Source organism: Ranitomeya variabilis, chromosome 6 (genome assembly GCF_051348905.1).
Source record: "Ranitomeya variabilis isolate aRanVar5 chromosome 6, aRanVar5.hap1, whole genome shotgun sequence".
NCBI lineage: Eukaryota > Metazoa > Chordata > Amphibia > Anura > Dendrobatidae > Ranitomeya > Ranitomeya variabilis.
Window position 1 is genome coordinate 408,931,262 of NC_135237.1, and position 24,180 is coordinate 408,955,441.

Here is a 24,180-nt window from a genome sequence, read left to right on the forward strand (position 1 = left end):
ATCAGAGAGACTGTTTGTCCCAGATAGATGGACCAGCAGAGTTATTTCCGAGGTCCATTCTTCAGTGTTGGTGGGTCATCCTGGGATTTTTGGTACCAGAGATTTGGTGGCTAGATCCTTCTGGTGGCCTTCTTTGTCGCGGGATGTGCGTTCCTTTGTGCAGTCCTGTGGGATTTGTGCTCGGGCTAAGCCTTGCTGTTCTCGTGCCAGTGGTTTGCTTTTGCCTTTGCCGGTTCCTAAGAGGCCTTGGACGCATATTTCCATGGATTTTATTTCGGATCTTCCGGTCTCTCAGAGAATCTCTGTCATCTGGGTGGTTTGTGATCGTTTTTCTAAAATGGTCCATTTGGTGCCCTTGCCTAAGTTGCCTTCTTCCTCCGATTTGGTTCCGTTATTTTTTCAGAATGTGGTTCGTCTGCACGGCATCCCTGAAAACATTGTGTCTGACAGAGGATCCCAGTTTGTGTCCAGATTTTGGCGGTCCTTTTGTGCTAAGATGGGCATTGATTTGTCTTTTTCGTCGGCCTTCCATCCTCAGACGAATGGCCAAACCGAGTGAACTAACCAGATCTTGGAAACTTATTTGAGATGTTTTGTTTCTGCTGACCAGGATGATTGGGTGACTTTTTTGCCATTGGCCGAGTTTGCCCTTAATAATCAGGCTAGTTCGGCTACTTTGGTTTCGCCTTTTTTTTGTAATTCTGGTTTTCATCCTCGTTTTTCCTCGGGTCAGGTTGAGTCTTCTGACTGTCCTGGGGTGGATTCTGTGGTGGATACGTTGCAGCAGATTTGGAACCATGTGGTGGACAATTTGACGTTGTCACAAGAGAAGGCTCAGCGCTTTGCTAATCGTCGTCGCTGTGTGGGTCCCTGACTTCGTGTTGGGGATTTGGTGTGGTTGTCTTCTCGTTATGTTCCTATGAAGGTTTCTTCTCCTAAGTTTAAACCTCGTTTTATCGGTCCTTATAAAATTTTGGAAATCCTCAACCCTGTGTCATTTCGTTTGGACCTCCCGGCATCGTTTACCATCCATAATGTGTTCCATAGGTCTTTGTTGCGGAGGTATGTGGTGCCTGTGGTTCCTTCCGTTGAGCCTCCTGCTCCGGTGCTGGTTGAGGGAGAATTGGAATACGTGGTGGAGAAGATCTTGGATTCTCGTATTTCAAGACGGAGGCTTCAGTATTTGGTTAAGTGGAAGGGCTATGGTCAGTAGGATAATTCCTGGGTTGTCGCCTCTGATGTTCATGCGGCCGATTTGGTTCGTGCCTTCCATGTGGCTCACCCTGATCGCCCTGGGGGTTCTGGTGAGGGTTCGGTGACGTCTCCTCAAGGGGGGGGGGTACTGTTGTGAACTCTGTTTCCGGGCTCCCTCCTGTGGTCGTGAGTGGTACTGTGTGAGTTCTCTCTTTGGGCTCCTCCTGGTGGCTCTTTTTGTTAGTTTGCAGGTTTCTGGCTCAGATCAGCTGTCTCGTCATCTGCTAGTCAGGTTTCCTATTTAATCCACCTGGTCCTTCATTCCTTGCCTGTTGTCGTTGTATTCAGTGCTATTCTGATTGCTCCTGTCTACATCCGTTATCAGTCTCTCAAGAGAAGCTAAGTTTTGTTTGCTTATTTTTGCTCATCTGTGTTCAAGATGTCTCCTAGTATATGATGAGTTTTGTCCAGCTTGCTAATATGTGATTTCCTTGCTTGCTGGTGCCTATAGTGTTTGCGGTTAGGATCAGGTTTGCGGTCAGTCCAGTTACCACATCCCCAGAGCTCGTCCTATTATCTTCTACTTAGCTGGTTAGATTTGTGATCCTAAGCCACTAGGATCATAACAGCTACCTATGCAGAATCAATAGTAAAACGATATGTTAAAAATAATAATTTAAAAAAATCGTGATATTCTTACCTTCCCATGGCCCCCGCAACCTTCCCGATGCTCGCTATGCTCCTGGCAGCTCCCGTTCCCAGTGATGCTTTGCGGCAATAACCCGATGACGTAGCGGTATCGCTATACTGCTACGTCATCACAGGTCATTGCCGCAAGGAACAGGAGCTGCTGGCAGCATCGCAAGCATCGGGAAGGTTGCGGGGGCCGCAGGAAGGTAAGAATATCACAATTTTTTATTTTTTTATTATTTTTAACACGGGTTGTGTTGTGCATGCGTTTTTGCGGCGAAAAAACGTGGTGAAGACGCATACACAACGTGTGCACATAGCCTCGACGGATCCATAAAAAAAAGGACCCAGTGCATCAGTTTTTTACAATCTGCACAGGATCCATCTTTTCAACATTTTGGCGGACTGTGACTAATTGTAAAAAACGAAAGTGTGGAAGAGGCCTTACAGAGCATTCATCCATCAACTCACTGTGGCTCGAGATCGAGCTGAAGGTCATTAATAATAATAATAATAATAATAATTAATAACAGGGGCACAAAGGGGGATTTATAAATGTATATGTGGGTACAGTCTTTGTAAAGTGATTTTTCTTCTGTGTCTTTTAGAGTCATTATATGGAGGTGTTATGTGTTGGTTTGGCTGCATTATTTGGCCTTTATATGGTTTTATTGGCAATATTGGCTATTCTAAGCTAAGTTGCTTTTAGTTACAGATTGGAAGGTAATATTTAGTCCTTTAAGGCTATGTGCACACGTCAGGATTTCTGGCAGAAATGTCCCTGACAGAAATACGCATGCGTTTTTACCGCGATTTTACTGCGTTTTTACCACGATTTTACCGCGTTTTTTGATGCGTTTTTCTCAATGCATAGAATAGCGGGGAAAACGCGAAAAAAAACCGCAAAATTAACCCCTTAAGCCCCGAGGGTGGTTTGCACGTTAATGACCGGGCCAATTTTTACAATTCTGACCACTGTCTCTTTTTGAGGTTATAACTCTGGAACGCTTCAACGGATCTTGGCGATTCTGACAATGTATTCTTGTGACATATTGTACTTCATGATAGTGGTAAAATTTATTCGATATAACTTGCGTATATTTGTGAAAAAAATGGAAATTTGGCAAAAATTTTGAAAATTTTGCAATTTTCCAAATTTGAATTTTTGTGCCCTTAAATCACAGAGATATGTCATGCAAAATACTTAGTAAGTAACATTTCCCACATGTCTACTTTACATCAGCACAATTTTGGAAGCACATTTTTTTTTGTTAGGGAGTTATAAAGGTTAAAAGTTGACCAGCAATTTCTCATTTTTACAACACCATTTTTTTTTTAGGGACCACATCTCATTTGAAGTCATTTTGAGGGGTCTATATGATAGAAAATACCCAAATGTGATTCTAAAAACTGCACCCCTCAAGGTACTCAAAACCACATTCAAGAAGTTTATTAACCCTTCAGGTGTTTCACAGGAATTTTTGGAATGTTTAAATAAAAATGAACATTTAACTTTTTTTCACACAAAATTTATTTGAGCTCCAATTTGTTTTATTTTACCAAGGCTAACAGGAGAAAATGGACCCCAAAAGTTGTTGTACAATTTGTCCTGAGTACGCTGATACCCAATATGTGGGGGTAAACCACTGTTTGGGCGCATGGCAGAGCTCGGAAGGAAAGGAGCGCCATTTTACTTTTCAATGTAAAATTGACTGGAATTGAGATGGGACGCCATGTTGAGTTTGGAGAGCCCCTGATGTGCGTAAACATTGAAACCCCCCACAATTGACACTATTTTGGAAAGTAGACCCCCTAAGGAACTTATCTAGATGTGTGGTGAGCACTTTGACCCACCAAGTGCTTCACAGAAGTTTATAATGCAGAGCCGTAAAAATAAAAAATCATATTTTTTCACAAAAATGATCTTTTCGACCCCAATTTTTTATTTTCCCAAGGGTAAGAGAAGAAATTGGACCACAAAAATTGTTGTGCAATTTGTCCTGAGTATGCTGATACCCCATATGTGGGTGTAAACCATTGTTTGGGCGCATGGCAGAGCTCGGAAGGGAAGGAGCGCCATTTGACTTTTCAATGCAAAATTGACTGGAATTGAGATGGGAAGCCATGTTGCGTTTGGAGAGCCCCTGATGTGCCTAAACATTGAAACCCCCCACAAGTGACACCATTTTCGAAAGTAGAGCCCTTAAGGAACTTATCTAGATGTGTGGTGAGCACTTTGACCCAACCAGTGCTTCACAGAAGTTTATAATGCAGAGCTGTAAAAATAAAAAATCATATTTTTTCACAAAAATGATCTTTTCGCCCCCAATTTTTTATTTTCCCAAGGGTAAGAGAAGAAATTAGACCACAAAAGTTGTTGTACAATTTGTCCTGAGTACGACGATACCCCATATGTGGGGGTAAACCACTGTTTGGGCGCATAGCAGAGCTCGGAAGGGAAGGAGCGCCATTTTACTTTTCAATGCAAAATTGACTGGAATTAAGATGGGACGCCATGTTGCGTTTGGAGAGCCCCTGATGTGCGTAAACATTGAAACCCCCCACAAGTGACACCATTTTGGAAAGTAGACCCCTTAAGGAACTTATCTAGATGTGTAGTGAGCACTTTGACCCAACAAGTGCTTCACAGAAGTTTATAATGCAGAGACGTAAAAATAAAAAATCATATTTTTTCACAAAAATGATATTTTCGCCCCCAATTTTTTATTTTCCCAAGGGTAAGAGAAGAAATTGGACCCCAAAAGTTGTTGTGCAATTTGTCCTGAGTACGCTCATACCCCATATTTGGGGGTAAACGACTGTTTGGGCGCAAGGCAGAGCTCGGAAGGGATGGAGCGCCGTTTGACTTTTCAATGAAAAATTGACTGGAATTGAGATGGGACACCATGTCGCGTTTGGAGAGCCCCTGATGTGCCTAAACATTAAAACCCCCCACAAGTGACACCATTTTGGAAAGTAGACCCCCTAAGGAACTTATCTAGATGTGTTTTGAGAGCTTTGAACCCCCAAGTGTTTCACTACAGTTTATAACGCAGAGCCGTGAAAATATTATTTTTTTTTTCACAAAAATAATTTATTAGCCCCCAGTTTTGCATTTTCCCAAGGGTAACAGGAGAAATTGGACCCCAAACGTTGTTGTCCAATTTGTCCTGAGTACGCTGATACCCCGGATGTGGGGGGGAACCACTGTTTGGGCGCATGGCAGAGCTCGGAAGGGAATGAGCGCCATTTGGAATGCAGACTTAGATGGATTGGTCTGCAGGCGTCACGTTGCATTTGTAGAGCCCCTGATGTACCCAAGCAGTAGAAACCCCCAAGACATGACCCCATATTGGAAACTAGACCTCCCAAGGAACTTATCTAGATGTGTTGTGAGAACTTTGAACCCCCAAGTGTTTCACTACAGTTTATAACGCAGAGCTGTGAAAATAAAAATTCTTTTCTTTTTCACAAAAATAATTTATTAGCCCCCAGTTTTGTATTTTCCCAAGGGTAACAGGAGAAATTGGACCTCAAAAGTTTTAATCCTATTTGTCTTGAGTATGCTGATACCCCGTATGTGGAGGGGAACCACTGTTTGGGTGCACGGCAGAGCTCGGAAGGGAAGGAGCGCCATTTGGAATGCAGACTTAGATGGATTGGTCTGCAGGCGTCACGTTGCATTTGCAGAGCCCCTGATGTACCCAAACAGTAAAAAAAAACCACAAGTGACCCCATATTAGAAACTAGACCTCCCAAGGAACTTATCTAGATGTGTTGTGAGAACTTTGAACCCCCAAGTGTTTCACTACAGTTTATAACGCAGAGCCGTGAAAATAAATTTATTTTTTTTTTTCACAAAAATTATTTTTTAGCCCCCAGTTTTGTATTTTCACAAGGGTAACAGGATAAATTGGACCCCAAAAGTTGTTGTCCAATTTGTCCTGAGTATGCTGATACCCCATATGTGGGGGGGAACCACTGTTTGGACGCACGGCAGAGCTCGGAAGGGAAGGAGCGCCATTTGGAATGCAGACTTGGATGGATTGGTCTGCAGGTGTCACGTTGCATTTGTAGAGCCCCTGATGTACCCAAACAGTAGAAACCCCCCACAAGTGACCCCATATTGGAAACAAGAACTCCCAAGGAACTTATCTAGATATGTTGTGAGAACTTTGAACCCCCAAGTGCTTCACTACAGTTTACAACGCAGAGCCGTGAAAATAAAAAACATTTTTTTCCCAGGATAGGATAACAAGAGAACTTGGACCCCAAAAGTTGTTGTCCAATGTGTCCCGAGTACGCTGATACCCCATATGTTGAGGTAAACCCCTGTTTAGGTGCACGGGAGAGCTCGGAAGGGAAGGAGCACTGTTTTACTTTTTCAACGCAGAATTGGCTGGAATTGAGATCGGACGCCATGTCGCGTTTGGAGAGCCCCTGATGTGCCTGAACAGTGGAAACTCCCCAATTCTACCTGAAACCCAAATCCAAACACACCCCTAACCCTAATACCAATGGTAACCCTATCCACACCCCTAACCCTGACACACCCCTAACCCTAATCCCAACCGTAAATGTAATCCAAACCCTAACCCTAACTTTAGCCCCAACCCTAACCCTCACTTTAGCCCCAACCCTTACCCTAACTTTAGCCCCAACCCTAACCCTAACTTTAGCTCCAACCCTAGTCCCAACCCTAACCCTAGCCCTAACCCTAGCCCTAACCCTAGCCCTAACCCTAATGGGAAAATGGAAATAAATACATTTTTTTTATTTTATTATTTTTCCCTAACTAAGGGGGTGATGAAGGGGGGTTTGATTTACTTTTATAGCGTTTTTTATATCGGATTTTTATGATTGGCAGCTATCACACACTAAAAGACGCTTTTTATAGCAAAAAAGTTTTTGCGTCTCCACATTTTGAGACCTATAATTTTTCCATATTTTGGTCCACAGAGTCATGTGAGGTCTTGTTTTTTGCGGGACGAGTTGACGTTTTTATTGGTAACATTTTCGGGCACATGACATTTTTTGATCGCTTTTCATTCCGATTTTTGTGAGGCAGAATGACCAAAAACCAGCTATTCATGAATTTCTTTTGGGGGAGGCGTTTATACCGTTCCACGTTTGGTAAAATTGATAAAGCTGTTTTATTCGTCGGGTCAGTACGATTACAGCGATATCTCATTTATATCATTTTTTTATGTTTTGGCGCTTTTATACGATAAAAGCTATTTTATAGAAAAAATAATTATTTTGGCATCGCTTTATTCTGAGGACTATAACTTTTTTATTTTTTTGCTTATGATGCTGTATCGCGGCTTGTTTTTTGCGGGACAAGATGACGTTTTCAGCAGTACCATGGTTATTTATATCCATCTTTTTGATCGCATGGTATTCCACTTTCTGTTCAGCGGTATGATAATAAAGCGTTGTTTTTTGGTTCGTTTTTTTTTTTTTTCTTACGGTGTTCACTGAAAGGGTTAACTAGTGGGACAGTTTTATAGGTTGGGTCATTACAGATGTGGCGATACTAAATATGTGTACTTTCATTGTTTTTTTTTATTTAGATAAAGAAATGTATTTGTGGGAATAATATATATTTTTTTCATTATTTAGGAATTTATTTATTTTTTTTTTTTACACATGTGGAATTTTTTTTTTTTTTAACTTTTTTTACTTTGTCCCGGGGGGGGGGGGGGGGACATCACAGATCGCTGATCTGACAGTTTGAACAGCACTCTGTCAGATCAGCGATCTGACTGACAGCGCTGCAGGCTTACCAGCGCCTGCACTGGACCCGGAAGTAATCCCTGCAGGACCCGGATGCAGCCCCGCGGCCACTTTGGATCCGGGGCCTGCAGGGATAGGAGGTAAGAGACGCTCGGAGCAACGCAATCACATCGCGTTGCTCCGGGGGTCTCAGGGAAGCCCGCAGGGAGCCCCCTCCCTGCGCGATGCTTCCCTATACCACCGGAACACTGAGATAATGTTTGATCGCAGTGTGCCGGGGGTTAATGTGCCTGGGGCGCTCCGTGACCACTCCTGGCACATAGTGCCGGATGTCAGCTGCGATAGTCAGCTGACACCCGACTGCGATCGGTCGCGCTCCCCCCGTGATCGCGGCCCATCGCATATGACGTACTATCCCGTCGGTGGGAATTAAGGCCCACCCCACCTCGACGGGATAGTATGTCATATGGGATTAAGGGGTTAATGAACATGCTGCTTTTTGTACCATGATGTGTTTTTTAGCGGAAAAAAACGCACCGTGTGCACAAAACATGCAGAATGCATTTTAAATGATAGGATGCATAATGCATGCATTTTTAATGAGTTTTTATAGTGTTTTTATCGAGAAAAAACGCAAAAAAAAACGCAAAAAAAACTGAACGTGTGCACATACCCTAAAAGTATTGATAGTTTTTAACTTTATGACTGTTTAGTTTAGAGGTGTATTATCATACATACCAAATTATCTCGTCACTAAGCTGTCTTTTAGATTTTTTTTTTAAAATGTACTTCCCCCTTTCATATTTGAGTAGTTTTTACTTTTTAATCAATAAAGAAAAATGTGTGGGAAAATGTCTGGTACGGTTGGTCTGTAAACGTCCCATGTTGTATTTCTATAGTCCTAAAAATATATGAAGCCTGCCTTCCAACATAGAGACCCAGACCAGCAGGGTGATATTGGTATCAGTATATTTGGGAAGATTCTATCTTTTAAAACATAACAAACACCATCTGGAGCAAGATGTCTGCTGCACAATCCCACTTTAGACTAAACTGCATTGATTTGAATAGAAATGCCATTTTAGCCCTGGGAAATGGCTGCATGCGGAGACTTTACAATTTGAAAATGTCTTTGTGTCAGAGAAAGTTTTCACTTCAATAAAATATGATGCTATGGGAGCATTTCACTCCTTCATTAAAAGTTTTCCCAAATGATATTTCTTACAATAACAGGCACTTCGCCCAATGTCGTCCCTAATTACATTCATTCACCCTATGGCATGTAGCCCTGTAGGGCTGTATACACATGGCAGAGCTGTGTGCAGGAGACCAGAGGTGCGCAGAAGCCCAGCAGCCCTGACTGCTACCATACAGAAAAAAGACGCAGGAGTCACGAGGATGTCAATCACGTCTGGGAGGAGGGTGGACGAGAGACACAGCACGAGAAGCCTGAAAATCCGGACTGCTCATCAGCGACATTAAAGGCACTAAAGAAAGTAGCTACTTTGTCATTTACAGTAGTAAGAAAATACATTTTCACCACTGAATGTTTTGGAAGTACAGTATTGTTAAGGCGTCATCCAGATGTCAGTGTTTTTCACATAAATGGTCAATGTGTCATCAGTGTTTGGTCAGCGTCTCATCAGTGTTTGGTCAGTGTGTAATCAATATTTGGTCAGAGTGTCATCAGTATTTGGTCAGTGTGTCATCAGTATTTGGTTAGTGTGTCATCAGTATTTGGTGAGTGTCATTAGTATTTGGTGAGTGTGTCATTAGTGTTTGGTCAGTGTGTAATCAATATTTGGTCAGTGTGTCATCAGTGTTTGGTCAGTGCCTAATCAGTATTTGGTCAGTGTGTCATCAGTATTTGGTGAGTGTGTCATCAGTGTTTGGTCAGTGCCTAATCAGTATTTGGTGAGTGTGTCATCAGTATTTGGTGAGGTGTCATCAGTGTTTGGTCAGTGTGTCATCAGTATCTGGTTAGTGTGTCATCAGGGTTTGGCCTATGCCTCATCAGTATTTGTTCAGTGTGTCATCAGTGTTTGGTCAGTGCCTAATCAGTATTTGGTCAGTGTGTCATCAGTATTTGGTAAGTGTGTCATCAGGGTTCAATGCCTCATCAGTATTTGGTCAGTGTGTCATCAGTGTTTGGTCAGTGCCTAATCAGTATTTGGTGAGTGTGTCATCAGTATTTGGTGAGGTGTCATCAGTGTTTGGTCAGTGTGTCATCAGTATCTGGTTAGTGTGTCATCAGGGTTTGGCCTATGCCTCATCAGTATTTGTTCAGTGTGTCATCAGTGTTTGGTCAGTGCCTAATCAGTATTTGGTCAGTGTGTCATCAGTATTTGGTGAGTGTGTCATCAGTGTTTGGGTTTGGCCTATGCCTCATCAGTATTTGGTCAGCGTGTCATCAGTGTTTGGTCAGTGCCTAATCAGTATTTGGTCAGTGCCTCATCAGTATTTGGTCAGTGTGTCATCAGTATTTGGTGTGTGTCATCAGTGTTTGGTCGGTGCCTCATCAGTGTTTGGTCAGTGTATCATCAGTGTTTGGTCAGTGCCTAATGAGTATTTGGTCAGTGTGTCATCATTATTTGGCCAGTGTGTCACCAGTATTTGGTTAGTGTGTCATCTCGGTTTGGTCAGTGTGTCATCAGTATTTGGTTAGTGTGTCATCAGTGTTTGGTCAGTGCCTAATCAGTATTTGGTCAGTGCCTCATCAGTATTTGGTCAGTGTGTCATCATTATTTGGTCAGTGTGTCACCAGTATTAGGTTAGTGTGTCATCAGGGTTTGGTCTATGCCGCATCAGTATTTGGATAGTGTGTCATCAGTGTTTGGTCAGTGTGTCATCAGTATTTGGTTAGTGTGTCATCAGGGTTTGGTCAGTATGTCACCAAGTATTTGGTCAGTGTGTCATCAGTGTTTGGTCAGTGCCTAATCAATATTTGGTGAGTGTGTCATCAGTATTTGGTTAGTGTGTCATCAGCATTTGGTGAGTATGCCATCAGTATTTGGTTAGTGTGTCATCAGTATTTGGTTAGTGTGTCATCAGTATTTGGTCGGTGTGTCATCAGTATTTGGTCAGTGTGTCATCAGTGTTTGGTGAGTGTGTCATCAGTATTTGGTTAGTGTGTCATCAGTATTTGGTTAGTGTGTCATCAGTATTTGGTGAGTGTGTCATCAGTATTTGGTTAGTGTGTCATCAGTATTTGGTGAGTGTGTCATCAGTATTTGGTTAGTGTGTCATCAGTATTTGGTCAGTGTGTCATCAGTATTTGGTCAGTGTGTCATCAGTGTTTGGTGAGTGTGTCATCAGTATTTGGTCAGTGTGTCATCAGTGTTTGGTTAGTGTGTCATCAGTATTTGGTTAGTGTGTCATCAGTATTTGGTTAGTGTGTCATCAGTATTTGGTCGGTGTGTCATCAGTATTTGGTTAGTGTGTCATCAGTATTTGGTCAGTGTGTCATCAGTGTTTGGTGAGTGTGTCATCAGTATTTGGTCAGTGTGTCATCAGTGTTTGGTTAGTGTGTCATCAGTATTTGGTTAGTGTGTCATCAGTATTTGGTGAGTGTGTCATCAGTGTTTGATGAGTGTGTCATCAGTATTTGGTGAGTGTGTCATCAGTATTTGGTGAGTGTGTCATCAGTGTTTGGTGAGTGTGCCATCAGTATTTGGTTAGTGTGTCATCAGTATTTGGTGAGTGTGTCATCAGTGTTTGGTGAGTGTGCCATCAGTATTTTGTTAGTGTGTCATCAGTGTTTGGTGAGTGTGTCATCAGTATTTGGTTAGTGTGTCATCAGTGTTTGGTGAGTGTGTCATCAGTATTTGGTTAGTGTGTCATCAGTATTTGGTCAGTGTGTCATCAGTATTTGGTTAGTGTGTCATCAGTATTTGGTCAGTGTGTCATCAGTATTTGGTGAGTGTCATCAGTATTTGGTGAGTGTGTCATCAGTGTTTGGTGGGTGTGTCATCAGTGTTTGGTGAGTGTGTCATCAGTGTTTGGTCAGTGTGTCATCAGTGTTTGGTCAGTGTGTCATGAGTATTTGGTGAGTGTGTCATCAGTATTTGGTGAGTGTCATCAGTGTTTGGTCAGTGTGTCATCAGTATTTGGTGAGTGTGTCATCAGTGTTTGGTCAGTGTGTCATCAGTATTTGGTGAGTGTGTCATCAGTGTTTGGTGAGTGTGTCATCAGGGTTTGGTCTGTGCCTCATCAGTGTTTGGTCACTGGACGATATGTACACGGAGTGCGGGGTCCTTTGCACAATTGTTAATTTAGATTGCAAGAAAGATCAGGCTTCCATTAGCTGAATCACAACAAGGTACTTTCATCCCTGCACATTATGTACGGCATATTTGACTGCTGTATTCCCATATAAAGAAGGGGGATACTATAGTCAATATATAGCCCGTGAATAGACTCTAAGATACATCACATTTTCTGCTGATACATCAATCACAGGTCTTAATAAAAGAGAAAGAACTCCGCTTACTTCAGGTTTTATTCATCCACTGTGAATGCATCTGCTGCTGTCATGTAGAAAACTTTGTCTACATTTGCAGTTTTATATTGGGTTTGCTTGTACTGCATGTTTGGATACAGCACAGAAGGGACGAATGTAGTTTATGATCTCTACATCTTTCAGGCCACAGAGAAATCTATCCAGCTGCCAAGAATTGTGCAGATCCAGATAAACATGCTCATTCTAGTAGCCCGCCATAATGCGCGTACTGACTGCACCGGACACAGAATGAACCCATTGTCTTTCAGTAACAAGTTGGGGTCTGTTCTCTTCCTTTTTTTAACGTTCCGTCCTCGTGGCATACACTGGGAGGGTATGTGTCAGCACACCTTTTTTAGTGCACAGGAAACTGTAGTTGGGCTATGCCTCTGTCTATACAATGCCATGGAATAATTAAAGAATATGTTTTTTTATTAAATGTATGTTTTTTTACAAAAGGAAAAAATGGCTGATGCATCCTATTGTATGCCAAGGAAGCCTAATAACTGGGTGCAATCAATGAAAAAAAATAGGGCCAATCCGCTGCAGATCCGCAGCAAAATCTGCAACGTGTGCACATAGCCTTAGGCCTTGTGCACACCACCATATTTTCGGTCCAAGTGCTATCCTCTAAAAAGGAGCGGATCACATTCTGGCTAATCTAATTCAATGGGGCAGTGCAGATGAACTGACCAAATCTGTTTTTGAAAAAAATGGCAACATGTACTAGATTCTTCCAGAAATCGAATGAGACTAAACCATTCATGTCTGTGTTAGACAAAGAAGGGATGTCATAGTATAGAATTTGGTTACAATGAATACCTTGCAATTCTGTAACCTAGAAAACTGTAGAAGGTCTTAGAAATGATTAATAGCTGCTGCTGTAAAAAACGGATTGTATACGGACTGCACATGAAATGAAACTCTGAATGACTTTTTATATTTTCGTGTGAACCTTCCCTTAGGCCGGTTTCACACGTCAGTGCCTCTGGTACGTGTGGTGACAGTTTTCTCACGTACCGGAGACACTGACACACGTAGACAAATTAAAATGAATGTGTCTCTGCAGATATCAGTGATTTTTCCCGGACCGTGTGTACGTTTGCCAAACACGGATACATGTCAGTGTTCGTGGGAGCGCACGGATCACACGGACCCATTAAAGTCAATGGGTCCGTGTAAACACGTACCGCACACGGATGCTGTCCGTGTGCAGTCCATGTGCCGTGCAGGTGACAGCACTACAGTAAGCGCTGTCCGTGTGACATCTGTGTGCTGTCTGTGTGCGTTTTTCCTGTCATAGGTTAAAATTGTAAAAATTGTTGCAATACACGGACACGGACAGCACACGGACAGCACACGGACCTTAAAAACGTACCCACGGACATCACACGGATCCCACACGGATGGCCTACATGAGCACACGGACACGGATAACTCCGGTACCGTTTTCTCCGGTACCGGAATTATCTGGACGTGTGAGACTGGCCTTAGAAATCAATCAGACATCAGTGACTTTTGGTACAGAAAAAAGCAGTCCAAACGTCATCAGTGTTTTTGATCAGAGATTGATCATTTTAGGGTATGTGCGCACGTCAGGATTTCTTGCAGAAATTTTCCTGACAAAATCCGGACATTTCTGCCAGAAATCCGCATGCGGGTTTTTTTTTGCGTTTTTTGCACGTTTTTTACGCGTTTTTGTGCGTTTTTTTTGCGGAATTTCTGAGTTTTTTTTCGGACACTCCAATTTCATGGGAAATCCGCAAAAAATCCGCAAAAATAATGAACATGTTGCTTCTTTTTCCGGATTGCGTTTTTTTTTTTTGCGGAAAAAAAAGCAACATTTGCACAAAAAATGCGGAATGCATTCTAAATGATAGGATGCATAATGTATCCGTTTTTTATGCGGTATTATAGCGTTTTTATTGGGGAATTCCACAAAAAAACCGCAAAAAATCAGGAAGAAATCCTGACGTGTGCACATAACTTAAGGTTCATACCGGACAGTTAGTGTGTGGTGCTTCTCCTGGAAGTCCGTTGCAATGTTCGAAGTTTCGGTGGAAGTGCGTTGCAAAGAGAGAGGGAGAATGAGAATTTTCCAGCTCAAAAGTTCGGGTCCTCCTTGTTTTCAATAGGGTTTGGGATCTGGTTGAAGTTCAGGAAAAGTTCTGCTGACAGAATCGAATTTTGGAATAAAGTTTGGGTAGGGTACCAGTACTCTAACTTCCACGATCCACTCACCCCTAATCATCTGTGTTTCATCAGTGATTTTTGATCCAATTTTCATCAGTATTTCAGCTTTTATCATCAGTGTTTTTCTCAAATATTAAATAGATGACAAACTCCTCTGATCCATTGCTATGTAATATCGGCAAATGGATAGCACACTGATGCCATCCTTGTGCTGTCCATTGTCATAGACCCATTGATGTGGTGTACGGGTAATTTTAATAAGTGACTTGGATAAAAAATAAACATCTTTGTGATTTTTTGTGAACACTCTGCAGAAATACATAGACAGCCACATAGAATATAATGGGTATGGGTTCAATCTGTGAAAAACACGGATAGAACATGTACGTGATGTCTGAATGAATCCTTATAGGCTGCTTGTTGCAGGACAAACACATACACTTGTTTGTCCATTGATAACACACACTATGCCAATCATCGTCAATCTTTAACATGGGATGAACTAGTGTCTTCTCTTCTAGTGTTTTCCTTGTCCTTACAAACCGATAAACATATTAGGGTTTTATATCTATTTTGCTTGTCTTCGTTAAAATGTTAGGTTTAGTGTCCTTAATTCAATACATAAGAATTATTGCTATATTCATCATATTCCGCTTGCTGACACTTGGCAAATTACCACAATAATGTGTTTGCGAAGCAGTTAGAGAATAAAGGCAGAAAAGGAGTCTCTATTGTTCTAACATCCATAAAGTTTCTACTCAGAACCATACTACAGTTCCACAGAGATTTATTATTCTTCTATATTATGTAATTTCAGTAATCTGACATCTGATAATAAAGATAATGTGATATCTCGCACTTATTTCCTTCCAAGAGTCCTGAAAAATACGGTGAAGGCAAAATGATGACAAACAGAAGTGTCATTGATGCATAAAGTAGCCAATAGGATTTTGTGTTTTATTTTTTTTCTAGTGCAGTTTACAAACTATAATCTAGACCCTATTACATGTTTTTTTTAGAGGGAATCTGTTAGTAGGATCAACCATCCTAAGCAATCTATATGGGCATGTAGGTCATAGGAACCTGAATAAAACAATATCTTGAAATCTGCAATCAGTTGTTTTATTGTAGAGAATTGCAAATTTTTCGGAATATGTAAATGAGCCATTAATTTTAAAGGGAACCTGTCACCTGAATTTGGCAGGACCGGTTTTCGGTCATATGGGCGGGGTTTTCGGGAGTTTGATTCACCCTTTCCTTACCCGCTGGCTGCATACTGGGCGCAATATTGGATAGAAGCGAAATACTTCCGGGACATAGTGCGCCGGCGCATGCGCACTAATGCTTTTCGGCTTTGCCCGCAGTTGGGCAAAGCATACTGTGCGTGCGCAAGGCAAGATTGCCTTGCGCAGGCGTGTACTACGGAGGACAGAGCAAAGCAGAGTTATCTGTGTCCGTGTGCTCACGTGGCACATCAGTGTGGCACACGTGCGGCAGCCGTGTGCCACCCGTGTGCCAACTGGGTACCACACGGACCGTGCAGGAGACAGCGCTAGAGATAAGCGCTGTCCCCTGCATCTGGTGCTGAAGCCGGAATTCATTCCTTCTTCCCAGCAGCGTTCGCTAGAGAGAAGGAATGAAAAATCATTGTTTTTTTATTTTTTTTGTGTTTAAAATAAAGATCCTTGTCACCTCCCCCCTCCCACCCCCTGTGCGCCCGCTCGCTGGAAATAAAATACTCACCCGGCTCCCTCGATGCTTCCTCTCAGCGCCGCAGCTTCTTCCTGTATGAGCGGTCACGTAGTACCGCTCATTACAGTGATGAATATGCGGCTCCACCCCTATGGGAGGTGGAGCCACATATTCATCACTGTAATGAGCGGCACCACGTGACCGCTCATACAGGACAAGCTGTGGCACTGAGAGGAAGCATCGAGGGAGCCGGGTGAGTATTTTATTTCCAGCGGGCGGGCACACAGGGGGCGGGGGGATATGGTGACAAGGATCTTTATTTTAAACACAAAATTAAAAAAAAAACTATGATTTTTCATTCCTTCTCTCCAGCGAACGCTGCTGGAGAGAAGAAATGAATGGCGGCTTCAGCACCACGCTGGGGGGACAGCGCTTAATGTAGCGCTGTCACCTGCACGGCACACGGACTGCACACGGACAGCATCCGTGTGTGGTACGTGTTTTACACGGACCCATTGACTTTAATGGGTCCATGTGATCCGTGCGCTCCCACGAACACTGACATGTCTCCATGTTTTTCAAACGGACACACGGTCCATGAAAACACGCTGACATGTGCAGAGAAACATTGATTTTAATGTGTCTACGTGTGTCAGTGTCTCCGGTACGTGAGAAAACTGATACCACACGTACCGGAGCCACTGACGTGTGAAACCGGCCTTTGGGCTGTCCCACACGTCCAGATAATTCCGGTACCGGAATAAATCGGTACCGGAGTTATCCGTGTCCGTGTGCCTGGGAACTCACGTAGGCCATACGTGCGGCACACGTGTGCCGCCCGTATGGCGAGTGGGTACCACACGGAGCGTGTGGTACCCATGCGTGTGGTACCCTGCATCGTGCTGAAGCCGCGATTCATATGTTCCCTGCAGCAGCGTTTGCTGCAGAGAAAATATGACTAACAGTGTTTAAAATAAAGATCTATGTGTCCGCCGCCCTCCCACCCCCTGTGCGCCCCCCCCCCCCCCCGGTGTTCAGAAAATACTTACCCGCCTCCCTCGCTGCTTCCTGGTCTGGCCGCGGCTTCTAGTGTATGCAGTCACGTGGGGCCGATCATTTACAGTCATGAATATGTGGCTCCACCTCCCATAGGGGCGGAGCCGACTATTCATGATTGTAAATGAGCGGCCCCACGTGACCGCATACAGTAGGAGGCGCGGGGCAGAGAGGAAGGAATGACAGCCAACTTGGGAGCGGGTGAGTATTTTCTGAACAGCGGGGGGGCGCACAGGGGGTGGGGGGGCGGCGGACACATAGATCTTTATTTTAAACACTATTATTCATATTTTCTCTGCAGCAAATGCTGCTGCAGGGAACATATGAATCGCGGCTTCAGCACCATGTGGGGGGACAGCGCTTACGGAGAACGTCCGTGTGAGGTCCGTGTAATACGTGCGCTCCCACGAACACTGACATGTCTCCGTGTTTGGCACACGGAGACACGGTCCGCAAAAAATCAATGACATCTGAACAGATGCATTGATTTTTATGGGTCTACGTGTGTCAGTGTCTCCGGTACGTGAGGAAACTGTTACCTCACGTACCGGAGCCACTGACGTGTGAAACCGGCCTTACATGGGTCTATCAGCATCTTACAGACATCGAGCATATACCCTTCAAACAACCAGTTAGGCTATGTTAACACTGGTGTTCAGAGTTCTGCTTTTGTGCTGCGTTACAGAAATGGATTTGTCCTTTGACTCCATTTGGAGCACACTGTCTGTAATGGAGTCTATCTGTTTTAAATTTTAAACTAGGAGTGGAACAAAAAGAGGAAAAGTTTAAAAGAAACACGTCACCACTTCTGTATTTATCACCCACTCCTAGTTTTAGTTTATAAATACTGAGGTAAAAAACTCACCAAATACTCAATGTGTGCATGGCCTTAGTAGGACACCTGTTTCCAGCAAAAAATAATCTGTGATCACAAGACAAGGAGCATGGAATTTAATCAGAGATAACCGTCATGTGATGAGAGCATATCTTATGTATTTTATTTTATCCCACATGTTGAACATCTGCTGCTTTTTTTTCTGCACCGATTTGTCACAAAACCAGAAATGCCAGAAATGTGAATGAGACTCCTGAAATCCCATGCACATGATGCTTATTTTTGCCTTGCAGATTTGGTGCAGATTTACAATGATTAATTAAATCTGTGACAGCCCTTGGGCTTCTATCTTCTTTGGCACCGATGTTCTTCCTGAAACAGATTCCTAAATTAAATTGCTGCTTGCCTTAAATTATATAATTTATAATTTTGACAAAATGCCAAGTGAGGAGAATCTTCTGTGTTAGGCTACGTTCCCACGATGAGCTTTTGGTGCGTTTCTGACTCTGCGTGTTTTTGCTGAGTCAAAAATGCAGCGTCTAAAGGCCCCGTCTCACATAGCGAGATCGCTAGCGAGATCGCTGCTGAGTCACAAGTTTTGTGACGCAACAGCGACCTCAGTAGCGATCTCGCTATGTGTGACACGTACCAGCGACCAGGCCCCTGCTGTGAGATCGCTGGTCGTGTCGGAATGGCCTGGACCTTTTTTTGGTCGTTGAGGTCCCGCTGACATCGCTGAATCGGTGTGTGTGACACCGATCCAGCGATGTCTTCACTGGTAACCAGGGTAAACATTGGGTTACTAAGCGCAGGGCCGCGCTTAGTAACCCGATGTTTACCCTGGTTACCAGCGTAAATGTAAAAAAAAAAACAAACACTACATACTCACCATCTGATGTCCGTCAGGTCCCTTGCCGTCTGCTTCCTGCTCTGACTGACTGCCGACCGTACAGTGAGAGCACAGCACAGCAGTGACGTCACCGCTGCGCTCTGCTCTCACTGTACGGCGGCACTGTCAGAGCAGGAAACAGACGGCAAGGGACCTGACGGACATCAGATGGTGAGTATGTAGTGTTTGTTTTTTTTGGTAACCAGGGTAAACATCGGGTTACTAAGCGCGGCCCTGCGCTTAGTAACCCGATGTTTACCCTGGTTACCCGGGTGCTGCAGGGGGACTTCGGCATCGTTGAAGACAGTTTCAACGATGCCGAAGTCGTTCCCCTGATCGTTGGTCGCTGGAGAGAGCTGTCTGTGTGGCAGCTCCCCAGCGACCACACAACGACTTACCAACGATCACGGCCAGGTCGTATCGCTGGTCGTGATCGTTGGTAAATCGCTATGTGAGATGGGGCCTTTACAAGTCCAGTAAAGTGGATGGGATTTACAGAAATCTCACACCCATTGTGCTTATTTACGCTGCGTAAACTCACCTGTGGTGCGCGTTTCAAATCCGCACCATGTCAATTACAGTGGGGCAAAAAAGTATTTAGTTAGTCAGCAATAGTGCAAGTTCCACCACTTAAAAAGATGAGAGGCGTCTGTAATTTACATCATAGTTAGACCTCAACTATGGGAGACAAACTGAGAAAAAAAAATCCAGAAAATCACATTGTCTGTTTTTTTATCATTTTATTTGCATATTATGGTGGAAAATAAGTATTTGGTCAGAAACAAACAATCAAGATTTCTGGCTCTCACAGACCTGTAACTTCTTCTTTAAGAGTCTCCTCTTTCCTCCACTCATTACCTGTAGTAATGGCACCTGTTTAAACTTGTTATCAGTATAAAAAGAAACCTGTGCACACCCTCAACCAGTCTGACTCCAAACTCCACTATGCTGAAGACCAAAGAGCTGTCAAAGGACACCAGAAACAAAATTGTAGCCCTGCACCAGGCTGGGAAGACTGAATCTGCAATAGCCAACCAGCTTGGAGTGAAGAAATCAACAGTGGGAGCAATAATTAGAAGATGGAAGACATTCAAGACCACTGATAATCTCCCTCGATCTGGGGCTCCACGCAAAATCCCACCCCGTGGGGTCAGAATGCCAGAACCACGCGGGGGGACCTAGTGAATGAACTGCAGAGAGCTGGGACCAATGTAACAAAGCCTACCATAAGTAACACACTACACCACCATGGACTCAGATCCTGCAGTGCCAGACGTGTCCCACTGCTTAAGCCAGTACATGTCCGGGCCCGTCTGAAGTTTGCTAGAGAGCATTTGGATGATCCAGAGGAGTTTTGGGAGAATGTCCTATGGTCTGAGGAAACCAAACTGGAACTGTTTGGTAGAAACACAACTTGTTGTGTTTGGAGGAAAAAGAATACTGAGTTGCATCCATCAAACACCATACCTACTGTAAAGCATGGTGGTGGAAACATCATGCTTTGGGGCTGTTTCTCTGCGAAGGGGCCAGGACGACAGATCCGGGTACATGAAAGAATGAATGGGGCCATGTATCGTGAGATTTTGAGTGCAAATCTCCTTCCATCAGCAAGGGCATTGAAGATGAAACGTGGCTGGGTCTTTCAACATGACAATGATCAAAAGCACACCGCCAGGGCAACGAAGGAGTGGCTTCGTAAGAAGCATTTCAAGGTCCTGGAGTGGCCTAGCCAGTCTCCAGATCTCAACCGTATAGAAAACCTTTGGAGGGAGTTGAAAGTCCGTGTTGCCAAGCGAAAAGCCAAAAACATCACTGCTCTAGAGGAGATCTGCATGGAGGAATGGGCCAACATACCAACAACAGTGTGTGGCAACCTTGTGAAGACTTACAAAAAACGTTTGACCTCTGTCATTGCCAACAAAGGATATATTACAAAGTATTGAGATGAAATTTTGTTTCTGACCAAATACTTATTTTCCACCATAATATGCAAATAAAATGATAAAAAAACAAACAATGTGATTTTCTGGATTTTTTTTTCTCAGTTTGTCTCCCATAGTTGAGGTCTAACTATGATGTAAATTACAGACGCCTCTCATCTTTTTAAGTGGTGGAACTTGCACTATTGCTGACTGACTAAATACTTTTTTGCCCCACTGTATATGCTGAGTTTTATCTGCAGATTTTCCTCATAGACTCACATTATATGCGGAAAATAGGTAGCAAAAACAAACAACATGCATTTTTAGTGCATTTCCACTCAAGAAAGACTCACAAAAGTCATGTAATCTGCACATACATACAGTATGTCAATAACATTTTGTCAAAGCAAAAAAAACAGGAAGTATCAAAAACAAAGCAGCTTTATTTAAAGTGTGACACACCAAAAAGAGACAAAAACCCCAAAACCACAGCATCAAAAACATGAAAAAAACGCATGGCAAATAAACACGCACAAAAACACAATGAAAAACACAATGAGAGTTTTCCATATTTCTTGTCCAGTGAAGTTCTTAATTCTCCCAGGATGATAGAAACTTCATTATTGTTTGAGTTTCTTTTCATTCTACTATTTTATGGTAATTTTTATTTTTTGATATCCATATAAATTTTTGCTTACATTTTCCACATTGAAATTACTGCATAATTACTGCATCCTGCTGGAAATGACCTCTGTTATTCTGCACAGATCATTAATGAAGGAACATAACAAAATATGCTTAGCGGTACTCACCTTTGTTATCCTCTAACCTACAGTAATCGGTAAATAGTTTAAAGTGCATTAATTCCTAAATAGTATTTATTTTCATTTTTCTTGCTTGCATTCTCATGCTATGAGGCTTTAAACATGCATGCTGATAAGAGTCCTAAGGCTATGTGCACACGTTGCGGATTTGCTTGCAGATATGCAGCGGATTGGCCGCTCCAGATTCGCAGCAGTTTTCCATCCGGTTTACAGTACCATGTAAGCCTATGGAAAACAAAATCCGCAGTGTACATGCTGCAGAAAGTACTGCGCGGAAACGCTGCGGTTTATTTTACGCAGCATGTCAATTCTTTGTGTGGATTCCGCAGCATTTTACACCTGCTCCTCAATAAGAATCCGCAGGTGTTAAAACGCAGGTGAAATCCACACAAAAAAAGCTGGAAATCTTTTGTTTTTTCAAAACCTGTTTTTTCTTTTTCAAAAACTGAGCAGAAAAATCCGCACAGAAATCCGCAACGTGGGTACATAGCCTAAAAGCCCTGCCTGTTATACATGGGCTACCCATTTCAAGGCTTACAGCAGAATAATGTAAAATAACAAAATGACAAAGTCTTATGCTTTTTACTGGTACTTGCTATAGTTTAGAGGAGTCTTCAGAGGTAATAGACTCTTTCAATTTAAGGCTGCCATCACACTAGCAGTATTTGGTCAGTATTTTACATCAGTATTTGTAGCCAAAACCAGGAGTAGGTGATAAATGCAGAAGTGGTGCATATGTTTCTATTATACTTTTCCTCTAATTGTTCCACTCCTGGTTTTGGCTTACAGATACTGATGTAAAATACTGACCAAATCCTGCTAGTGTGACAGCAGCCTAAGGGGTATCCTTTCTTCTTGTGGAGAGGCATAATAATAATAATAATAATAATAATAATAATTTTTTTTATATAGCGCCAACATATTCCGCAGCGCTTTACAACTTATAGAGGGGACTTATACAGACAACAGACATTACAGCATAACAGAAATCACAGTTCAAAACAGATACCAGGAGGAATGAGGGCCCTGCTGCTCGCAAGCTTACAATCTATGAGGAAAAGGGGAGACACAAGAGGTGGATGGTAACAATTGCTTTAGTTATTTGGACCAGCCATAGTGTAAGGCTCGGGTGTTCATGTAAAGCTGCATGAACCAGTTAACTGCCTAAGTATGTAACAGTACAGACACAGAGGCTATTAACTGCATAAAGTGTATGAGAACATGATGGAGGAACGTGATTATGTTGTTGTTTTTTATTAATAGGCCACACAGGGATAATTAGGTTAATGCGTTGAGGCGGTAGGCCAATCTGAACAAATGAGTTTTTAGTGCACGCTTAAAACTGTGGGGATTGGGGATTAATTGTATTAACCTAGGTAGTGCATTCCAAAGAATCGGCGCCGCACGTGTAAAGTCTTGGAGACGGGAGTGGGAGGTTCTGATTATTGAGGATGCTAACCTGAGGTCATTAGCAGAGCGGAGGGCACGGGTAGGTTGGTAGACTGAGACCAGAGAGGAGATGTAGGGTGGTGCTGAGCCATGGAGTGCTTTGTGGATGAGGGTAGTAGTTTTGTACTGGATTCTGGATTGGATGGGTAGCCAGTGTAATGACTGGCACAAGGTAGAGGCATCGGTGTAATGAGGCTTAGGAGCCATGTAATGCTCCTCTGGGATATTAAATATGCAAAGTTCCTCTTCAGAGAGGAAGAGGTATCATTTTTGACAGAGGAAGAGGTTGAGCTTAATTATTTGTCCTACTGAAGACAGGACAGGGTGAGGGCAACTCCTGCTGCAGCTAGTTGGCTGACAACCAGGCAAAAGATAGGAGTAGGGGAGACAAAGAAAAGCTTTCTTTTAATTTTTCTCAATTTTAATATGAGAAAAAAGAAACATTAGTGCAAAAAATGGAAACGGGTTGAGTGAAAAAGAGCTGGGACCTGTTTTATTTTTTGTGCATTTTCTGTCTCGAATTTCTTTAATCCTTTTTTCATGTAAGCATAAGCAAGAGTCAATATTACTAATACATGTGTTTGGACTGGCGGAACGCACCAAATAATAATTAGAGAGGATATTAGGTGCGTTCGCAGTCCGCGGTCCACCGTGCAAAAAAGACACCTGCTGCTTGGTAATGACTGACTATATGGTGGTATAATGTGAATACACACACACGGGTTAGCTTCACCCGGTATGAAGGAAGCAAACCCTGTTGCGTCACAGGGCCGTGGTACCGCACAAAGAGAGCAAGCAAAGAGGCACAGAACTCTGTCCCAAGACTCAGGGAAAGAGTTTCTCTAGACCTCTTGCGCTCGACACCGCTACTGGGGTGTCAGAGATTAAACTGAATTAAGAATCTACTGCACAAGAGTGCGTGCAGCGCCGCTCTGGCGGACGCCACTAACCACCCAAACTTGGGCCAGGAAAGCGCACTATTAGCGCACGGCGCCGACTGGCGGTCACTGCTAACAGATGCAGTTTTGTGAGCTAGATGTGCGGGATAGCACTGTCAGGCACTAGGTAGCTTCCACCATTCGCGTCAACAACTCTAGGGATGGGAATGATTCGGAGCTTTCATCCGTCGACACACATACATCCACACACGTTAGCAAGTTTACACTAGCACATGGCCGAGCGGCCATGGGAACCTTTTATAG

At 43.1% G+C, this 24,180-nt stretch overlaps 1 protein-coding gene across 5 annotated transcripts in view; it reads right to left on the bottom strand.

Moving 5' to 3' along the window:
- The window catches only part of PTPRM (protein tyrosine phosphatase receptor type M), a 995,903-nt gene that overhangs the window by 395,332 nt on the left and 576,391 nt on the right, over positions 1 to 24,180 (bottom strand). The gene's annotated exons all lie outside the window — the stretch shown is intronic.